The following is a 17,412-nucleotide window of genomic DNA, read 5'->3' as shown; positions in this document are numbered from 1 at the left end:
CAACTCGTGTGCTGCTGCTGCTGCTGCTGCGATTGAATGGATGCACGGCGCCGGCATCGCGGAGTTTGGGGAGGGAGGGGGGATTATACGTGCGTGTGTGTGTGTGTTATGTGTGTGTGTTGTGTGTTGTGTGTTGTGTGTTGTGTGTGTTGTGTGTGTTGTGTGTGTTGTGTGTGTGTCCTATTTGTAGCAGCAACGGAGGAGCCGGGGGGCGTGTGTGTGTAGGGGGGGTTGTTTTTGCTTTTTTCTGGAAGTAATAAAAGAAATTTGCAACCGGTCCAAAAACCCCTCCTGACGTGCCGATTGATGGGTGTCTGAACAAAGATACAGCTGAGACTTGGAAATGTTGGTGCGTGGAAAGGGGGTGGATTTCCTTTTGCTTGTCCTGAATCCCTACTTTGGCAAAGTTGAAATAATAATGGGCACGGGGCTGCGAAAGCCTCTGCAGAGAGGGAAGCCTTCCCGGGGAGGCTGATTTAATTGAGGAGTTATGGATGTGCATGGTTTTATACTTCCAAAAGTTGCGGCGGTGCCGCGGGCGGCCGCCTGGCTCTCCTTGCCGTTGTCTGCACGTGAGAACGCTGACTTGATGGATTTTCTTTCTTTTATTCGGTGGCTGGCGGGGCAGGGGGAAAAAAATGGATCTAGCAGATAACCCGAGGAATCGTGGGGTTTGCACATCTGGCTGCGCCTTTGGAGAGCCCCTTGATGGGACTTTCACCTCCCGCTCCCTTTCTCCCACGGCAAATTTTTGCCTCCAAATCCTCCCGTTGACATCAATAAACAAACAAACCGGGGAATAGCCGCGGAGCCCCGGTGAGGGGGCTCGGAGTGCTGCCCGGGGGTGGGGAACCGTGTGTGCTTTTGTTTTAAATAACGAAACGGCGATGATTGAAAACATATGAATAGGATGCAATGCAGAGCGGGTGTGTTACGGGGCGGGAGGCGAGGGGGGAAGAGCTGGAAAACTGCTTATACGACAGAAGCAGAGCTTGAATGAGTGTGGTGAGATGAAAGGCGAGGGGTCCGTCCCTCGCCCGGCTGCGACGGGGGGCGATTCCCGAAGGCGCAGGAATGATCTCGGCGTGGGGAAGCTCACTGGGGGGGGAAAAAATACCAAAAACCCCCCAAAAAATAAAAACCAACCAACCTGAAGTATGTGATTATATCCCGTCCAACTTTGCCGCTTGCGGCGTTAATGGAGATAATTGTCCTCAAAAATGATAAAACCGGGGGGAAATATGATTGTGGTGCGTGTAGGGGGGAGATGTGCAGGTCCCCAAACCCCACGGGCTCCCCGCAAAAAGCGCCGCCGGGGTTGGGGACACCGAACGTGGCCGGATTGTGTTTATTTGGGAAATAAAGATGGAGCAGCTGCCCTGGGGGGAGGCAGGCTGTAATCCCCCCGGGAAGGGCTCCGAGCCTCACCGGTGCTGCCCTTGCTGCCTGCCCTTGCTGCCCGCCCTGCCCGGCCTTGCTTTTGTGTTTGTTTGCTTGCGAGGAGGGGGAGAAGGGAGCTGGGGGGGCCGCGAAGGCGGGGAGAAGCCGTGAGGGCGGAGAGCCGATTTAAATTGGACTTAATGGATTCCCAGGGCAGCTCTTTTAGATGAAAGTCAAAATAAGAGCCAAAGTGAATCTCAGCAGACCTGTCTGTTGCATTAGAGATGCAGCCCTTCCTCTCCCTCCCTTTATTCTTTAAAAGAGAGAGGGGAAAAAAGTGTTATCCTTACGGAAGACGGCGTGGAGTTTCTCATTCCTATAATGCGAGCTCTAATTGAAGAACTTGCGGCCTCTTGGGAGACTCTTTACTGATCGCTGCTTTTGTTATTCATGCCGCGCTCTGTTTTCTCGGGATTTTTTTTGGGGGGGCTGATGCGGGTCTGGCTGCGCCGGGTGTGATGCTGTGTCCCCCCAGGGTGTGATGTTGTCCCGGGTGTGATGCTGTGTCCCCCCCAGGGTGTGATGCTGTATCCCAGGGTGTGATGCTGTGTCCCCCCAGGGTGTCATGCTGTCCCGGGTGTGATGCTGTGTCCCCCCCAGGGTGTGATGCTGTATCCCAGGGTGTGATGCTGTGTCCCCCCAGGGTGTGATGCTGTGTCCCCCCCATGATGTGATGCTGTCCCAGGTGTGATGCTGTGTCCCCCCAGGGTGTGATGCTGTGTCCCCCTCAAGGTGTGATGCTGTGTCCCGGGTGTGATGCTGTGTCCCCCCAGGGTGTGATGCTGTGTCCCAGGGTGTGATGCTGTGTCCCCCCAGGTTGTGATGCTGTGTCCCCCCAGGGTGTCATGCTGTCCCGGGTGTGATGCTGTGTCCCCCCAGGCTGTGATGCTGTCCCAGGGTGTGATGCTGTGTCCCCCTCAAGGTGTGATGCTGTGCCCCTCCAGGGTCTGATGCTGTGTCCCCCCAGGCTGTGATGCTGTGTCCCCCCAGGCTGTGATGCTGTGTCCCCCCAGGTTGTGATGCTGTGTCCCCCCAGGGTGTCATGCTGTCCCGGGTGTGATGCTGTGTCCCGGGTGTGATGCTGTGTCCCAGGGTGTGATGCTGTGTCCCCCCCAGGCTGTGATGCTGTGTCCCCCCCATGATGTGATGCTGTGTCCCCCCCAAGATGTAATGCTGTATCCCAGGCTGTGATGCTGTGTCCCCCCAGGGTGTCATGCTGTCCCGGGTGTGATGCTGTGTCCCCCCCCCGGCTGGCTCCGGGGCTGACAGCAGGTAGGACCCCCTGGTCCCCTCCTCAGGGGGTCACACTGGGCTCCCCCGGGTGGGTTGTGCTGTGCTGGAGGAGGAGATGAGCAGCTGAAAGCCCCCGGGAGCTGTTGGAAGGGGAGATGCTGCAGCCTGGCTGCGGGTGGCTCTCGTCCTCACAGGACCCCCAGGGACGGATCTTGCCCAGCGTGGCTCATGGGGATGGGGGCACAGCAGGGCTGCTGCCTCCTGCCAGTGCTCACTGCGATGGTTTCGGGGTGCCATGGAGTGCTCTTGGTGCACAGGGCACAGTGCAGCCCTGCTGTCGCTGCTCTCCTGTCCCACGGGGCTCTGCGGTGTCACCTGGAGGGGACAGCTGTTGTGCCAAAGCCACGTGGGTGCTCTGCCCACCCAGGGTGAGGAGCAGGACATGGGCAGTGAGCCTGCAGGACCTGTGCTGGGCGAGTTTCCCTCCTCTCCTGCCTTTTCTGTTGCTCAGGAATTCAGGGTGCACAGGGAGACTGGCAGATGGGGCTCCCCCCTTCAGAGGTCTCATCTCCCCTCTCAGCCCAGAGGAGCTGCTGGCCTGTGTCCCCAAGCCCTGTGTCCCCACAGGGTCCCATAGTGATGCTGCCCATGGCAGTGGGCTGGTTTGATGCAGCCAAAAGCTCCTGGGGGGGCCAGTCCTTGCTGTCCCTGCATCCCTTTCCCAGCCTCGGGCACCCACTTGAGCTCTGCATGGATGAAAACAAGAGCCACGAGCCCCAGGGCTGCTGTCAGTGGCGTTTGGTGGCTGTGGGGTGAGCGTGGCTGGGGAGGAGGAGGATGTGTGAGCAGGATGGGGCTCTGGCTGGGGAGGAGGGTGTGTGAGCAGGATGGGGCTCTGCCAGCCCATCGGCTTAGCACGGAGGCAAAGCAGTTAACCTGGACACCTGATCTCCCCGGGAATTGTGTATTGACCCTGACAGCGATGCATCAGGAGCGACAGACTCTCCATCATCGATCCCTCTCCTCCCATCACCAGGTGTCGACACCGACAGCCGTGGAGCCAGCTTTAATTTCAGGCCTCTGGCTCCAGCACGTAACACTTAGCCATGGTCCCAAGGTGCCACCAGGCTTTGCAAACAAACACCTCCACAGGCAGGTGACCGTCCCCGTTTTGTGGCAGGGGTGGCACTTGCTGTGGGTGGCCAGCTGAGCTGGGGGCAGGGCTGGCAAGGGGCAGTCCCAGGGCCATTGGGCAGGGTGGCATCGCAGCCTTTGGTGGGGGATCTGGGGATCACCTGGAGTTCCTGCTTTGCCAGTCTTGGCTAGGAGAACCCTCTGATCTGGCACCCCTTGTGCCACCAGTGTTGAACAGCAGAGGATTTGCCCAAGCTGGGGTGTCCCAGTCCTTTTGCAGCCTTTTCTGGGTGACTTTATCTGGCCTGGATGTATCTTGTCTTTCCCACCTCTAAAATGGCCACTGCCTAACCTGCTGTGTGGTCAGGTGTGTGTGCCACCCCACAGAGACCTGCTGGGGAGCCTGGTGGGTTTCTTGGGTGCCTTGATTTTGGTCAGGGGCTGGCTGGCACCTCGCCTCTCCTCCTTCCCAGCATCTTGAGATTTCCGAGACGCACGCAGCCAGGCTGAGGCTGAAAAAGCTGCTTGTGGTTCAAGAGCATCTCCTCGACGGAGGAGAGACAGGGAGGCTTTTCATTCCTGCCTTTCTTTTGGAGCCATCCAAGCTCCCCTCGCCGGTGCAGGGGCTCTTCCCGCTCCCCCCCGGCAGGGAACGTTAAAAGCCAGGGGCAGCGGATATCTTGACACCCCGTCAATCCCAGCCTTTTACAGCAGCAGTCTCTGAAGGCTGGCACTGCTGCACAGAAGAAAACAAGTGAGAAGAGGGGGGGAGGCGAGAGCAAGCCTTTGCAGCCGGCAATCGATAATTGTGGTGTCACTCACTGCCTTGGAAGTTCCCGCATCCCCACGGTCGCTGGTGGGGGGAGAAGGGCAGGGTGGGAGCTGGGCTCTGCCCTGCCAGCCCTGGGCACAGGGCAGGGAGGGTGGCAGGGGGCGAGAGCCCAGCCCAGAGCAGGAGCCTCCCGCTGCATTACGCACCGCTTGATGTAGCTTGAACCTTTCAACTCCCTCCCCTTGGGGATGGAGCGGGCTGGGCAGAAGGTGTTGACGGAAAGCGCTCTCCTTTCTTAGCTTTGAGGGGTTTTATTCCCCTTTCCGTGTTTTATTTCCTTCCCCACCTCTCTCTATGGGAATTTTGGGCTTTAATAATCTCCCCAAAATATAAAAGAAACCCAAAAAATCCCCCAGCCCAGCTCCCCCTCATGTGTGTCTCCATCTTAGCAAAAGCCGAGGCAAAAGATCAAGGAATTCTTCCTTTTGTGCAGCTTTCAAGACCAAAGATGTGCCGGTGAAAAGGGGAGGCTCAGAGTACCAGGCACACACAAGTGTTAAAGGAGAGGCTTCCCTTTTGTCTCCAAGGCAATCAGCCGGTGAAGGGATCCACAAATTAATTAAAAATTGCTCTGTCTTGATTGAGTTATTCCTGCTCGCATCCCACCTGCCTATCAAAAGACTGGGAATGGCAGGAGGAAATTCCTATTTCTTTCCCAAACAGCTCAGACACGTACCACGGTCTGTCTCACTTGCCTTTTATCCCAGGCAGCAAAGGAAATAAAAAAAAGAAAGGGCTGGCGCGGTATCCAAAGAGATCTCTCCCCGAGGATGCGTCCCCTCTCCTGCGCTAACAAATGCTGCGGTATTCGGACGATTTGGAAGAAAAATGAGCAGATTTACGTGTCAGGCACGGGCCAAATTGTAGTTGTAACTCCATGAAGTTGATGGAGATCCATCGGAGATTAATTTGGCCCCAGGTCTGGCGCTTGCTCCGCAGGGAATAGGCTGGATCTCTGCCTTGGTTGAAACAAGAGGTATTCAAATGGGTTTGTTGTGGCTGTGCTGTGCCCAAATGGTAGAGCCGAGCAAAAATCCCAACTGGTTGTATCCCTGGTGCCAGAGCACCATAAATACACCTCGAGCTGTCAAGTCCTGCACAGTCTCTACCGCATTTACCACTGAGAACGCTTTCAGGGGGTAGATTTATCTGTAGGGGCTGTGCACAAGTCTCCCTGTGTGCTTTGCTAAGAGGCTTGAACTCCATCCCGGTGTCCTGATGGGGGAAGCCTTTCTCCCCTCCTGTTTATGGGATTTCCACCCAAACCGAGCCTACGCCTGGTCTCAGAGAGCCCAGCCCTCCTTCACTGGGCTCAGGCTGTGGTTTGGGGAGGGTATAATCAGTCAGTGCCTCTGAGCAGGATTCGAGGGGGGTTGCTTTGCTGCTTTGCAGTCAGACCTTGCTTCCTCTGCTTTATTGTCATCTCCGCTCTTAGTCACCGCTCGATGCCTCACCAGAGGACACTGCTCCTGCTGCATTTATGGCAGCCACTAAAATTGGCTGCTCCGACAGGGAGGGACTCCAAGCATCAGGGAGGCTCTGCCCAGCTCCCTGCTGGTCCTTGGCATCGTGTGGGGAGCGAAGGGGAGCTGCAGGGCAGGTCTGTGTCTGTCACCAAATGGGTCCCCCGTGCTGAGGATGCATGGGGGAATATGGGAGCCGTGCTGGAGAGGAGCAGCAGTGGCCACGTTCTCAGGTGGAGATGGCTGGTGTGTAAATGAAAATGAGATGCTCGATAAAGTAGGAGAGCATAATTAAAAACGTTCACGGCTGCTGGCTCGCGAGGCGTGGGCACTCAGTGATCCAGCGAGGCACAGCCGCCCCCCTCCCCAAACCCCACGGCTCTCAGCCCTCCTTGTCCTGTAATAGCTTGTCCTTCACATGCCTGTCTCTGCGTGATCTATAGAACAGGGCTGGCCTCTCATACCACTGCCTTCCACCAGGCCTGGATTCTCCAGAGGAGACTCTAGTCCTATCATAGCATGTCCTTCACCGTGACTGCTGCTGCACAGAGACACGGCAGCACGGGGCTCTAATACCTTGTAATTCACTGTGACTGCTGTGGCAGGCCCTGCACCGTGCTGTGCTGCAGCAGCCCTTCAGACCCCTTGGCTTTTGCATCTGCTCCTGGGCTTCAGAGCAAGGTAGGGGACAGATGGTGGAGGTGTCCCAGGCTTGGTGGGGCTCCCTGGCTCCTGGTGAGGCTGGGAAGGTGCTGAGCATCCCCAGGACACGGTGCCATCCTGCCTCCTGGGTGGTTTAAAGGAGGGAGTGCTGGAGGCCAAGCTCTGCCTTGGCAGGGGAGAAATCCCTGTGATTGTGCCAGGGTGAGAAATGGCCCTTGGATGCAAGGAAAGCATCCTTCCTCTGGGTGGTTTGGGCATCATGATAAATGTCAATATCTCTGCACACACAAAGGAGAAGGGGACATTTGGCTACTGAGCGTGTTTGTTCCAGGAGCTGATTTACTTTGAAGACTTCAAGGGTTCTCTGATGCTTCCCTCTTCACTGGTTAACCCTGTTCCTTTGCCAGTTAAATGGAAATGCAGCTGCCATCAATAAAGCCCTCCTGGAGGCTGTTCCAGGGATGTGTCCACACTGCTCCCAGTGCTGTGCTGGACACTGCTCCCTCTCCAACTGGTCTGGTTTAGCTCCTTCATGGCCTGCACCCCTGAGCTTTTGCTGCCCTGGTAAAGTGAGAATCCCTGTGAGGGATGAGGGTTTTCCAGCCAAGTGATGGAGATCCCAGTGCTCAGAGCATCCCCTTAGCATAACCCTAACCCTAACCCTAACCCTAACCCTAACCCTAACCCTAACCTTTGCTGTGCACAGACCAGGGTGGGGGTGACCATGGCTCAGTCAGGAGCCAGATTTGGGGCTGTTGCTTTGTGTTGCTGGGTTTTCTTTGGAGCGGAGGCATTGGAAAGCCTGGAAGCTGGAGCCTGTAAGAAGAGTGAGGATGTCTTGTCAGGGCTTCCAGGATGGGAGAAGAGCATGTTTGGTGGTGAGATGGATGAGGGAGCAAATTTTGGGAGCTAGTGCTTCCCTGCAGCACAATGCTCAGCTTGTTTTCCAAAAAACAGGAGTTGGCATCTCCTGTTTTGCTTCCATACAAATCATCAGCGTTGTTGTAGCTCCTGCTTGGACTGAGGAAGGAGGAATTTGGCCCAGTGGTTTTTTTCACTTTTTTCCCTAGCCTAGCAGCCTAGGCTACAGATCTGCAAACAGCTGTAAGGAGAGCAGAGATCATTAGCTGGCAGGATCAGATGAGATAGTTTCTTAAAAGGATTGTCTGATTTCTCTATTGATCAGCCTGATTTAAAAGGGGGAGTCGGGTCAGGGGGCATAAATTATCCTTGAAGGAGGGGTGAAGGCCTCAGAGGCTGTGCTGCATTAGCTGCAGTGCTGAGGAATGTGTCTCGGTGGCTGCCGTGGCTGCCCGCCAAGCTGGGTCTCCTCCACGCTCAGCTGGGAACCGAGTCAAGGGAAGTGCATTTCACTCGGGGAAAGAGCCTCTCTCTCTCTTTGCCAAACTGCTTTCTGCAGCCCCCACCGTTTGGAAGGGTGTGCAGCGTGGCCCTGGGTGAGGTTTGGGGTGTGGCGATGGTTTGGGGCCGCTCTGAGCTCCCTCCTTCCCCAGAGAGAGGATGCTCTCACCCCGCAGAGACCTGCGACCTCTCCCTGGCTTTCCCCAGGCTCCCTGTGTGGTCTGCAGCGAGATGCTGAGCCACGGGAGGTTTCTGCCTCCCTGGCTGTAAAATGAAGCTAATCTGCAACCTGAGGTTGCTGCTTTCGCCGTTCTTGTGATCGCTGCCCAGGGCTCCTGCATCTCCTGCCGCTGGAGTCACGGGGCTTGCAGGCTTTGCAGTGGCCCCCCAGCTCTGGGTTATGGGAAGAGGAATGGGAAAACATCCAGGGGAAGTGTGGCACCATCCACATCAATGGCAGAGGGTCTGGTTTTGGGGACATGGCACATCTTCCACACCAGCTTGTTCGTTCTTCCCTCATTCTCATCCATCCTCATGGTGGAGGAGCCTTTTGTGCCTAGGTCAGTGTCCCATCTCTACCTTCTCCAAAGGTTTGCATCTCCCACAGCTCTCTGGGCAGGACTGTGGGGATCTGCAGTGGGGTGGTGTCACTGTGACAGGGTTGTGTCACCCCAACAGAGCATGAGCTGGAGTCAGGACAGGCTGTCTCGACAGGGAGAGCTGCAGGAGCACTTGTGAGGAGGCAGATCATCCTTTGATTGAGTTTGTGCCCTTTCCAACCCCAATGGAGCTTGTGCCTCTTATTTCTGGCTGTGCTAAATTAAAACAGTGCAAGAAGTGTGGTTTCTGCAGCTGTGGGAGGTCTGAGGTGCCCTGGTCAGTGCTTGGCTGGTGCATCTGCCTGGAGCAGCACCACGGGGGAGGCTGACACAGCCACACTGCTGGTGTCCCCAGGCTGGGGACATGTCCTGAAACTGGGTCCATCTGCCCTTTCCCAATGCTGTACCACGTGCCAGAAGTGCAGCCAAGGCTGCTGCCTGCCCCTGAGCTGCCCATCCTCTTGTTCCTGCCCTGCTGCATAGAATCATTGAATCACAGCATCATTAAGGTTGGGAAACCCCTCTAAGACCATCAAGTCCAACCATTAACCAAACACTGCCATGCCCACCAGGTGCCACATCCACACATTTTTTCAACTTCCAGGATGGATGAACACTCCACCAATACCCAGGGCAGCCTGTTCTGATGCCCGACCACCCTTTTGGTGAAGAGATTTTCCCTAATATCCAACTTCAACTGCCCCTGGCTCAACCTGAGCCATTTCCCCTTGTCCTATCGCTTGTTACCTGGAGCAGAGCCTGACCCCCACCCGGCTGCACCTTTCTGTCAGGGACTTGAGGAGTGTGAGGGGTTTTCCCCTGAGCCTCCTTTTCTGCAGGTTGAACCTCCCCATCTCCCTCAGCTGCTTCTTGTTCTCTGGATCCTTCCCCAGCTCCGTTGCCTTTTTCTGGACACACTCCAGCACTCCAGCCTCTTCCTTGGAGTGAGGGGAGCATCCCCACGTGCCCCATCCCCGTGCACGGTGTCTGCTGGGGACGGCAGCCTGGTGCTTCCCCATGACGTGTGCCTTGGAAGGAGCCGAGCCAGGCCATTATCACGGATCACTTCTGCCAGGTGGCGAGCAGGGCACCAGCATCGCAGCCCAGGGCACGGCTGGGAGCGGGCACAGGGCTCAAAGGCTGTGGATCTCACTCACAGCAGCCCCTCTCCCAGTGAGGAAGAGAGCATCTCTTCCAAGCATCAGCCTCCCAGCGTGGCTGTGGGAGCAGCCGGCAGCGCGCGGCAGCTGGGCCGGCATTATCCTGGAAATGTCACCCGAATGCCAGCGCGCCGGTGAGCGCCAGGACGTGGCGGGAGGCGGTGACTCGGCTCGCCGGCATTGGCTACCATCTTAGAGGAAATGTGGAGCGGCGGGTAATTATTTCTCGTTCTTAATTGAAATTTCAGCCTCAGTGGTTCGCCAGAGCGGGCGGGAGCAGGAGCACAGGCGAGCGTGGCACCAACGCTGGGGGAGAGCACGAGTGAGCTGAGCCTGTGGGGTGGCAAAGCATCTCCCAGGCTCCAGGGAAGGAATTCCCATAGCCCACAGCATGGCCTGCTCATGGCTGCGAAATAAACCCCCAGAACGCCAAGATTTTAATTTTTTAAATTTTTTTTTTTTTTAGCGGGGGAGGATGCTTTATTGTTTCTTTATCCCCGTATTTCTGTTTTGCTTGGGATGAAGGGCCAATTAACTGGAATTAGGCGCTGCAGCCTGGCACCCCGCGTGGGCTGGGAGCAATCAGGTGGAGCGCAGCATGGCTGATGAGAGCCAATCAAGATGTATAAATGAGGTGTTGACATTCAAACAGCGGGTACCCGCGCCTGCCCGGCCGCAGCCGCGCCTGCGTGCTGCCAGCCACGGCACCAACCCTGCCATGGGGGAAGCTTGAGCCCCACGGGGCAGCTGGGTCTGATTTGGATCCAAAAGTGTGCTGGGGACACTCAGCTGCCCATGCTGGGGCAGTGGGTGTGAGGGAGAGGAGTGGATACCCCTGCCAGGGTGTGTTTGCTGGCAGTGCCCGTGCCCAGTGCTGGTGCATCCCCTTAGTGCTGCTCCAGGGTGGGCAGCCAAGCAGAATTTTGTTCCTTTGGGGAAACCAAGGCACAGGGCAAGATGGTGGACATGGTCCATAATGCTGGGTCCTGGTTTCACCCTCAAGGTTTTGTATTTCCATTGCCTGGGTCAGTTTTGGCTTCAAGTCCCTGAGTGGTGTTGGGACACGTTTGTCCCCCCGCTGTCTAGGGGCTGTGGATGTGACCACCATGCTGGCAGCACCCCCAGCAGTTTGTCACCCTCAGCCCCTGGGTTTGCCACCGTGGGACACCCTGGGAGGTGGGGACCAGGGCCACCAGTGGCTGTGACAGCACACACAGGCCAGAGGAGCTCAGAGGCCATCCAGGGAGGAGAAAGCAGCTCCGGGGCGAACAGCCTCATCAGCGTTTCCTGTCTCACCATGGAGAAATCGCATGTGGTGAGAGGCTCTAAAAATAGGCTCAGCAAACTTTTAACCACATTTGCAGATGTTAAAGGTAAAGCCAGCGCAGCCCTGGGGAAGCAAACATCCCCGGCCGTGCCTCCCTGGTGCTCACCCTCAGCCCTGCCGGTGGTGGGGAGCCAGCTCTGAGGGCAGCAGCCCCCAGATGGGCAGTGGGGCCGAGCCTGAGCCCCGTGGCGTGGTGCTGCTGTGTGTCCCCATTAAGTGTGTGGCAGGAGGACATTAGGAGCAGGAGCACGTACCGGCAGGCTCTGTCTAACAGCGCTGCCGCCTGACCCTGATTTGTAGCAGGGCTGAGCAGGGAGGTTTGCTGTAGTGTTACAGCTTTTCCTGTGGTAATAGCCGGCCAGGCAGCACTCACACAGCACTGCCAGTGGCACCGGGAACCCACGGTGGGAAGGAGATGCTGTAGCTGGGTCATGGCACAATTGCTTGCAGGAGAGCTGAGGGGGCACGTGGGGACACGGTGTTGCTGCTGGAGCTGTGTCTCCCCATGGCAGCAGTGCTGGCAGGAACACAGCTGGATCTGCCTGTCCTTGTCCCCACCAGCCCAGCGATTCCATGTCTACTGGCTTGTCCTGCACACTGCAGTGGGTGCTGCTGTGTCCTTGCCTCCAGCCCGTGTCACATTGCCAGGGCTGGAGTCAGCTGGGGACAGTGGCCAGGGCTGCCAGGTCCTCTCCCAGCCGAGGTGTCAGCTCCCTGATGGCACTCAGGGGATGCTGTTTCATTTCCCCTGTCTCTGCCATGCCAGGGGTGACAAACCATCAGAGGGTGCCAGCCCTGTGCACGCAGTGGCCACAGCAAGGTCCCTTTGTACCATCCCTGTGAGATCTCTGTGTGGGGATGGATGCATTGCCGTGCATCCCCGGGGACTTGCAGAGGCAAAACTGACCTGGTAATGGAATGGAAATTAAAAACCTGGTGGGTTGAGGTGAGCCCCAAGGTTGTGGAGGGCTGGCAAGGGGCATTCTGCCCACAAAAGATGGAAGGGGCAGCATCATTCTGTGGTGCCATGGTCCCTGGCCTCTGCCAGCCCCAAATGGGAGATAGCAAGAATCTTTAACCTCACAAACGTGGAAGGTTGACTCGAACCATCAGAAAGATGAAAGAGACAGAGAGAGAGGGAACGATTAAAGGGAAGAAATGGAGATTCCTCATGTTACCTTTGCTGCCTGATACCAGCAACTTGTGAACCCTCAGCGCCTCTCGCGTGCAGCTCAGTGCTGGGGCACAGGAGGGCACGACTTTCTCCTCAGGAGGGAACTTCCCAGGAAGGTTTTAATGCTTGCTGTTGGTGTGATGTCTGGGGGAATCCACTGCTTTCTGTCTGCCATTGCCTGGCTTCACCTTCTCCTGCTGGCAACCGATGCATCCTCACAGCTGAATTTGGGGTGGTGGTTTGGGTTGTTGTCAGCCTTCACCTGCAACACTGGAGGGGAGAAACTGCCCCTCAGAGTTTTATTTAGCTAAAAGAACCAACCCAAACCCAACCTCAGTCAGGTGCAGGCTGTGGGGTGCCTCATGGTGGGATGACTGGGATGCTGGGGAGCAGCACTGCCAGAGGAATCTCCACTGGCCACATTGGGGTCGGTGTTTTGGCAAAAGGCATCACCTTGCCAGTAGGAATAATAGCCAGGAGGGGGAGGGGGCCGGGGCAGGCAGACAAGCAAATCCGTTTTATCAGACGCCGCATATTTTATGAAAGCACATTTCAGCTCTTCAGCCTTGGAAAGCTTTTCATACCCTTTAATTTTCTAATAAAAAGGAATTACGTTTGCTGAAAAGCCAGTAACAAGATTCACTGTCATTGTCTTTTGTACAGACCATAATTCCTGGCTCGGGCTCCTGCCTGCAGCCCCGTTGTGTGGTCCCAGGTGTGGGTCTGGGGTGCTGGCAGGGGGACCTCAGGACCATGGCTTTGTCACTGGGAGCTTGTGGCAGGTGCTCAGGAATGAGGGGGTGGAGGTGAGCACCATGTTTGTCTGCATCCACAGAGGTGCCTCTTGGTGCCCAACACAGATCCCTGAGAAAGCAGCAGCTGGTTTTGAGGTGGTTCCTGTTGCCTGAGCGTGCCAGGTGGGATGGCCTTTGAACCAAAAATCAGTTTAATTGCATGGTCATTGGTTTGAGAGCAGTGTGAGGTCCTGACGAGGCTGGTGGCTGGCAGACAGCTTTCCTGGTCTTTGATGTGGCTGGGACAGGTTGTGGTTGCACACGTGTTGGAGCAATGGGGTATCTTTGCTGAGGACAATGAGCTGGTGTCCCCTGGCCCTGCAGATCTGGCTGGTGAAAAGGTTCAGCTGGGCAGCCAGCAATTCCCAGTTATCCCCTTCCATCCTGGGTATCCCTCCTGCAGGCTGCAGGACCTACCACACTGACATCTCAGCAAGCCCAGGGCACTCCCAAACCCCAACCATCCACAGGCTCTGACAGCGGGCAAAGCATCTCTGGTTACCAGCACCAAGACCCACCATCTCCTCCCAGCTCCCCGCGAACCCTGAGCACATCCTGGCGGTGTTTGCAGCATGGAGAGCCCTCAGGGGCTCGCTCACACCCATTTTCCTGCAGGGGTGCATCCCCTGGGATCGCCGGAGCCTCAGCCCTGCCGGTGCCACGCGGCTGCCACGTGGCGCCGGAGCCGCGACGCCGCTGGCGCTGCCTCCCCTTCCGAGCTGCTCATTTGAAGTTTCAGCTCACCGGCCGTCTTCGTGCAGGTGGGATGCACAACCAGCCCACAAACACCAATAAATATCTCCTATATCCTCCTCCCCTCCACCCCCCGCCTCCAATTCTCGTTTTCATTCTTACTTCCCAGCTGGTTTTGGGGGGGAAAGCGGGTTTTCAAAGCTTTCCGTAAACGTGTGTAACAATGGGAAGCGTTGCCTTTTAGCCTGCGGCCGGCACAGTTTTAAATGAGGTCCCAGGTAGTCATGGTTACCTCTCCTCTTCAGTAAGAGATGACTTTTATTTCCTGCCTTTTGTATTTGCACATCTCAGATATACATTCTCCTAAACCATAATTGGTATTCACGGATAGACAGGAACGCAGGAGTGAGCTGCCACAAGAGGGGAAGAGCCAGATGGACGCAGGGGGTGTCAAGGTCTCCAAGCCCCCAAACATCAGGAAATCTTAATTTCAAGTCATTTTTCCTCCCCTGGCAAGGGCAGGGAGGCAGACCTGTCTCTCCACAGCCTCAGGGCTTGTCCTGATCCCACCTCCCTTGCAGCATCCTGGCTATTCTGGCTGAATTCGGGATTTACCCTCTTATCCTGCAAGCCTCTCCATCATCCTGCATCCCCCCCATGCATCCCTGGATTGCGCTGAGCTGGGAAGGTGAAAGAGGGGCTGCCCTGTGCCCCTTGTCCCCAAGCAGAGTCCCGACTCCCCCCCAGGCACTTTGGGGGGCCAAGGCTGCACCCCTTGATTTTTGGAGGCACCAAGGGGGAGCAGAGCAGTGGGGCTGCGCGCTCACGGCGGGCACAGCCCCGGGGAGCGGGCGCGGGAGGGAGAAGCGCTTGGCAATGATTGATGAAAGATCATCGCCTCATTCCACGGGATCATTGCTCAGAGTGTGGGCAAAGCTGCGAGTCCCAAGGGAACCATCGCCTGGATGCATGTGAGCCTGCGATTCAGGGCAGAGGGGATGCAAAGCCACATATTTTATGCCTTTTTTATTTTTTTCCTCTCTCTCTCTCTCTCTCTTTCTCTCTCTCTCTCTTTCTAAAGCACCAGGAAAACAAAAACCCAAGCTGTCTAATCAGAGACAAGCAGATTCCACCCACTTCCTTGGAAAACTTGCATTTGCTAGGAAATCATCTCGCTGCATTTACAGCAAGCAGAGTGCCCCAGCGGTAGCTCGTGCCTTTCTGGCAGGATGATAACCAGTGCTGAACAATTATTGCGCTGGAGCGGGAGCAGCAGACATATTGGCTTTTCTCAGCCAGCAGGAAAGAATTTGCAAAACTAAGCAGGCGACTGGAGCAGCTCGGATTTGCAGCGTTGGATGCGCGGTGCCGCGGATTCACAGCTCACCAGATTTGCTGGTGGCAGCATATCAGGGACTCGCACACCGCATGCACCTGGGCTCCTATTTACATGAATTTTTTTTTTTTTTTTTTTTTTTTTTTGCAAGGGAAGGGCTTGATTTTGCTGCCTGGAAAATGTGTCTGATTCCCAGCTTCCCCTGTGGATGCTCAGCCCCCCCAGGTGTGTGCTTGGGTAGTGGGGAGAAGTTGTTTGCTTTTTTGTTTTTCCCCTTTTAATGAGAAAAGTGTGTATTTGTCACAGAGTCGTAGAATGGTTTGGGTTGGAAGGGACTTAAAGACCATCCCATTCCAGCCCCTGCCATGGGCAGGGACATCTTCCACTATCCCAGGTTGCTCCAAGCCCTGTCCAGCCTGGTCTTGGACACTTCAGGGATGGGGCATTCACAGCTTCTCTGGGCACATGTGCCAGGGCCTCACCACCCTCACAGGAGGATGTTCTTAAAAGAAAGTCTCAAAAAATACTGTCAAAATTGTTGTGAAGGAGGTTGTCCTTAAAAACCAGTGCTGGGAAGAAAGGCAGCAGTTCCAGCAGGATCCTGCCCCATGCCAGCCTGGCTGCCCTTAGCATCACCAGAGGAGCAGAGTTGGTCTGGGGGTTCCCAGGGGAACAGCCACAAATCCCCAATCAAGGAAAACTCCTTTGCTCAGTTGTAACTTCAGACAGAGATGTGTGGGACTGCTGGAGCAGCTCCCATACGCAGAGGTTTTGTGGCTCTCCCACAGATAAAACTCTCCCACATCTGCCCTTGTCTTCTCCATGGGCTGGGCAGAGTGGAAGCAGAGAAATCCCTTCCCTTCAGGCTTGTGGGGTTGGGAACTGGATCTGTTCCCATTTCCCTCTGCCCACTCACAGCACTCCCTGTCTCTGCTGGAGCATTTCTGGAGGGGATGCTCCAGTGTGGAGAGGTGGCATAGTGAGGTTTTGGTGTGGATCTGACTTGTGTTCCTACCATGGGTGCAGCTTGCAGAGCCTCTTCCCAGCCCTGCTCGGGATGCAAACTGTGCATCAGTTGCACCAGCAGCTGATGGAGACTCCAGTATATTAGCAGCATTAATTAAGTTACAAAAATTATGCATGTTATCAGTTATGAGACGACCTTTCATAAACTCCGTTATTAAAGCAATAAAGCATGACCCGCTGGTCCTAACCAGTCTAATGGCTGGCTAAGAGCACGGTTTTTCACATAATACTTTTAGCAGGTCATTAGCTGGGCAATAAGATAACGTGGAGAGCCAAAGTGACGTGCAGGAATGGCAGTGGAGGCAGAACAGTGCCTGATGAGGGGATGTGGGGCTGGGGGTCACCTGTCCTCCCACATGGCTTGTACGGGTGGGCAGGGCTGTGGTGGTGGCTGTGGTGGATGATGGTGGAGTGGTGGGTGATGCTGGGGTGCTCCCAGACTGTGCAGTGCTGAAATCCCAGTGCCACGGGGCAAACCCAGCCCTGGGGGAGGTGTGGGGCTGGTGTCAGACCCTCTGAGCCATGGTTTGCCTGCCAGAGCCCACCCTGCAGAAGGAAGATGGGGTGTTGTGATGTGGCCATCCCAACAGTGAGCTGTAGGATGAGGATGGAGGTTCTGACCTTCCATGGCGCCAGGGCTGGGATGGAGGGGCCTGGGCTCTCTCTGCCTGAGTGCTCTTGGTGTATGGACAGTGCTGGTCTCAGCACTGTGTTGGTCTCTCTGGGCTGAAACCCCAATTTGGGGCTAGACAGGTTGGTCCCCTCCCTGCCATGCCTGGGGGGACATGCTAGGCATCCAGGGCCACCCAGAGGAACCCACCGAGCCCTGGCCTCCAGGTCCTGCTCCCTCCACTGCCTGGTGCTGTTATTGAGCCCACCCCAGCTGAGTATGATGCCCTCCCTACCCCTGGCTGTGCCATGAGACCTGGGCACACCAAGAGCTGCGCCACAATCCAGCACCCCCAAAGCGCCTTTGCCGGTCCCCGCCAGCCGTTTCCAAGCACTGACCCTCTCCATAAACAAAGGAGAGGGAGAGGGAGGGTGGCTGGCATGTTAATATACTCTCCCCCCCTCTTTTCCTCCCTTCATCCCTCTGGGAAAGGCCTTTGCAGATATAAGCAAACCTTGATTAAAAGCTGCCTGACAGGCAACGGCAGCAGCAAGCAGCAGGCAAGG

The 17,412-nt window shown here is 56.2% G+C and overlaps 1 protein-coding gene across 4 annotated transcripts in view; it reads left to right on the top strand.

The window, feature by feature from the left end:
- RAI1 (retinoic acid induced 1) overlaps positions 1–17,412 on the top strand; it is a 75,204-nt gene that overhangs the window by 36,148 nt on the left and 21,644 nt on the right. The gene's annotated exons all lie outside the window — the stretch shown is intronic.

Source organism: Melospiza georgiana, chromosome 16 (genome assembly GCF_028018845.1).
Source record: "Melospiza georgiana isolate bMelGeo1 chromosome 16, bMelGeo1.pri, whole genome shotgun sequence".
Classification (NCBI taxonomy): Eukaryota; Metazoa; Chordata; class Aves; order Passeriformes; family Passerellidae; genus Melospiza; species Melospiza georgiana.
Note: the sequence above shows the minus strand (reverse complement) of the source record. Positions and strands in the feature narration are given on the sequence as shown.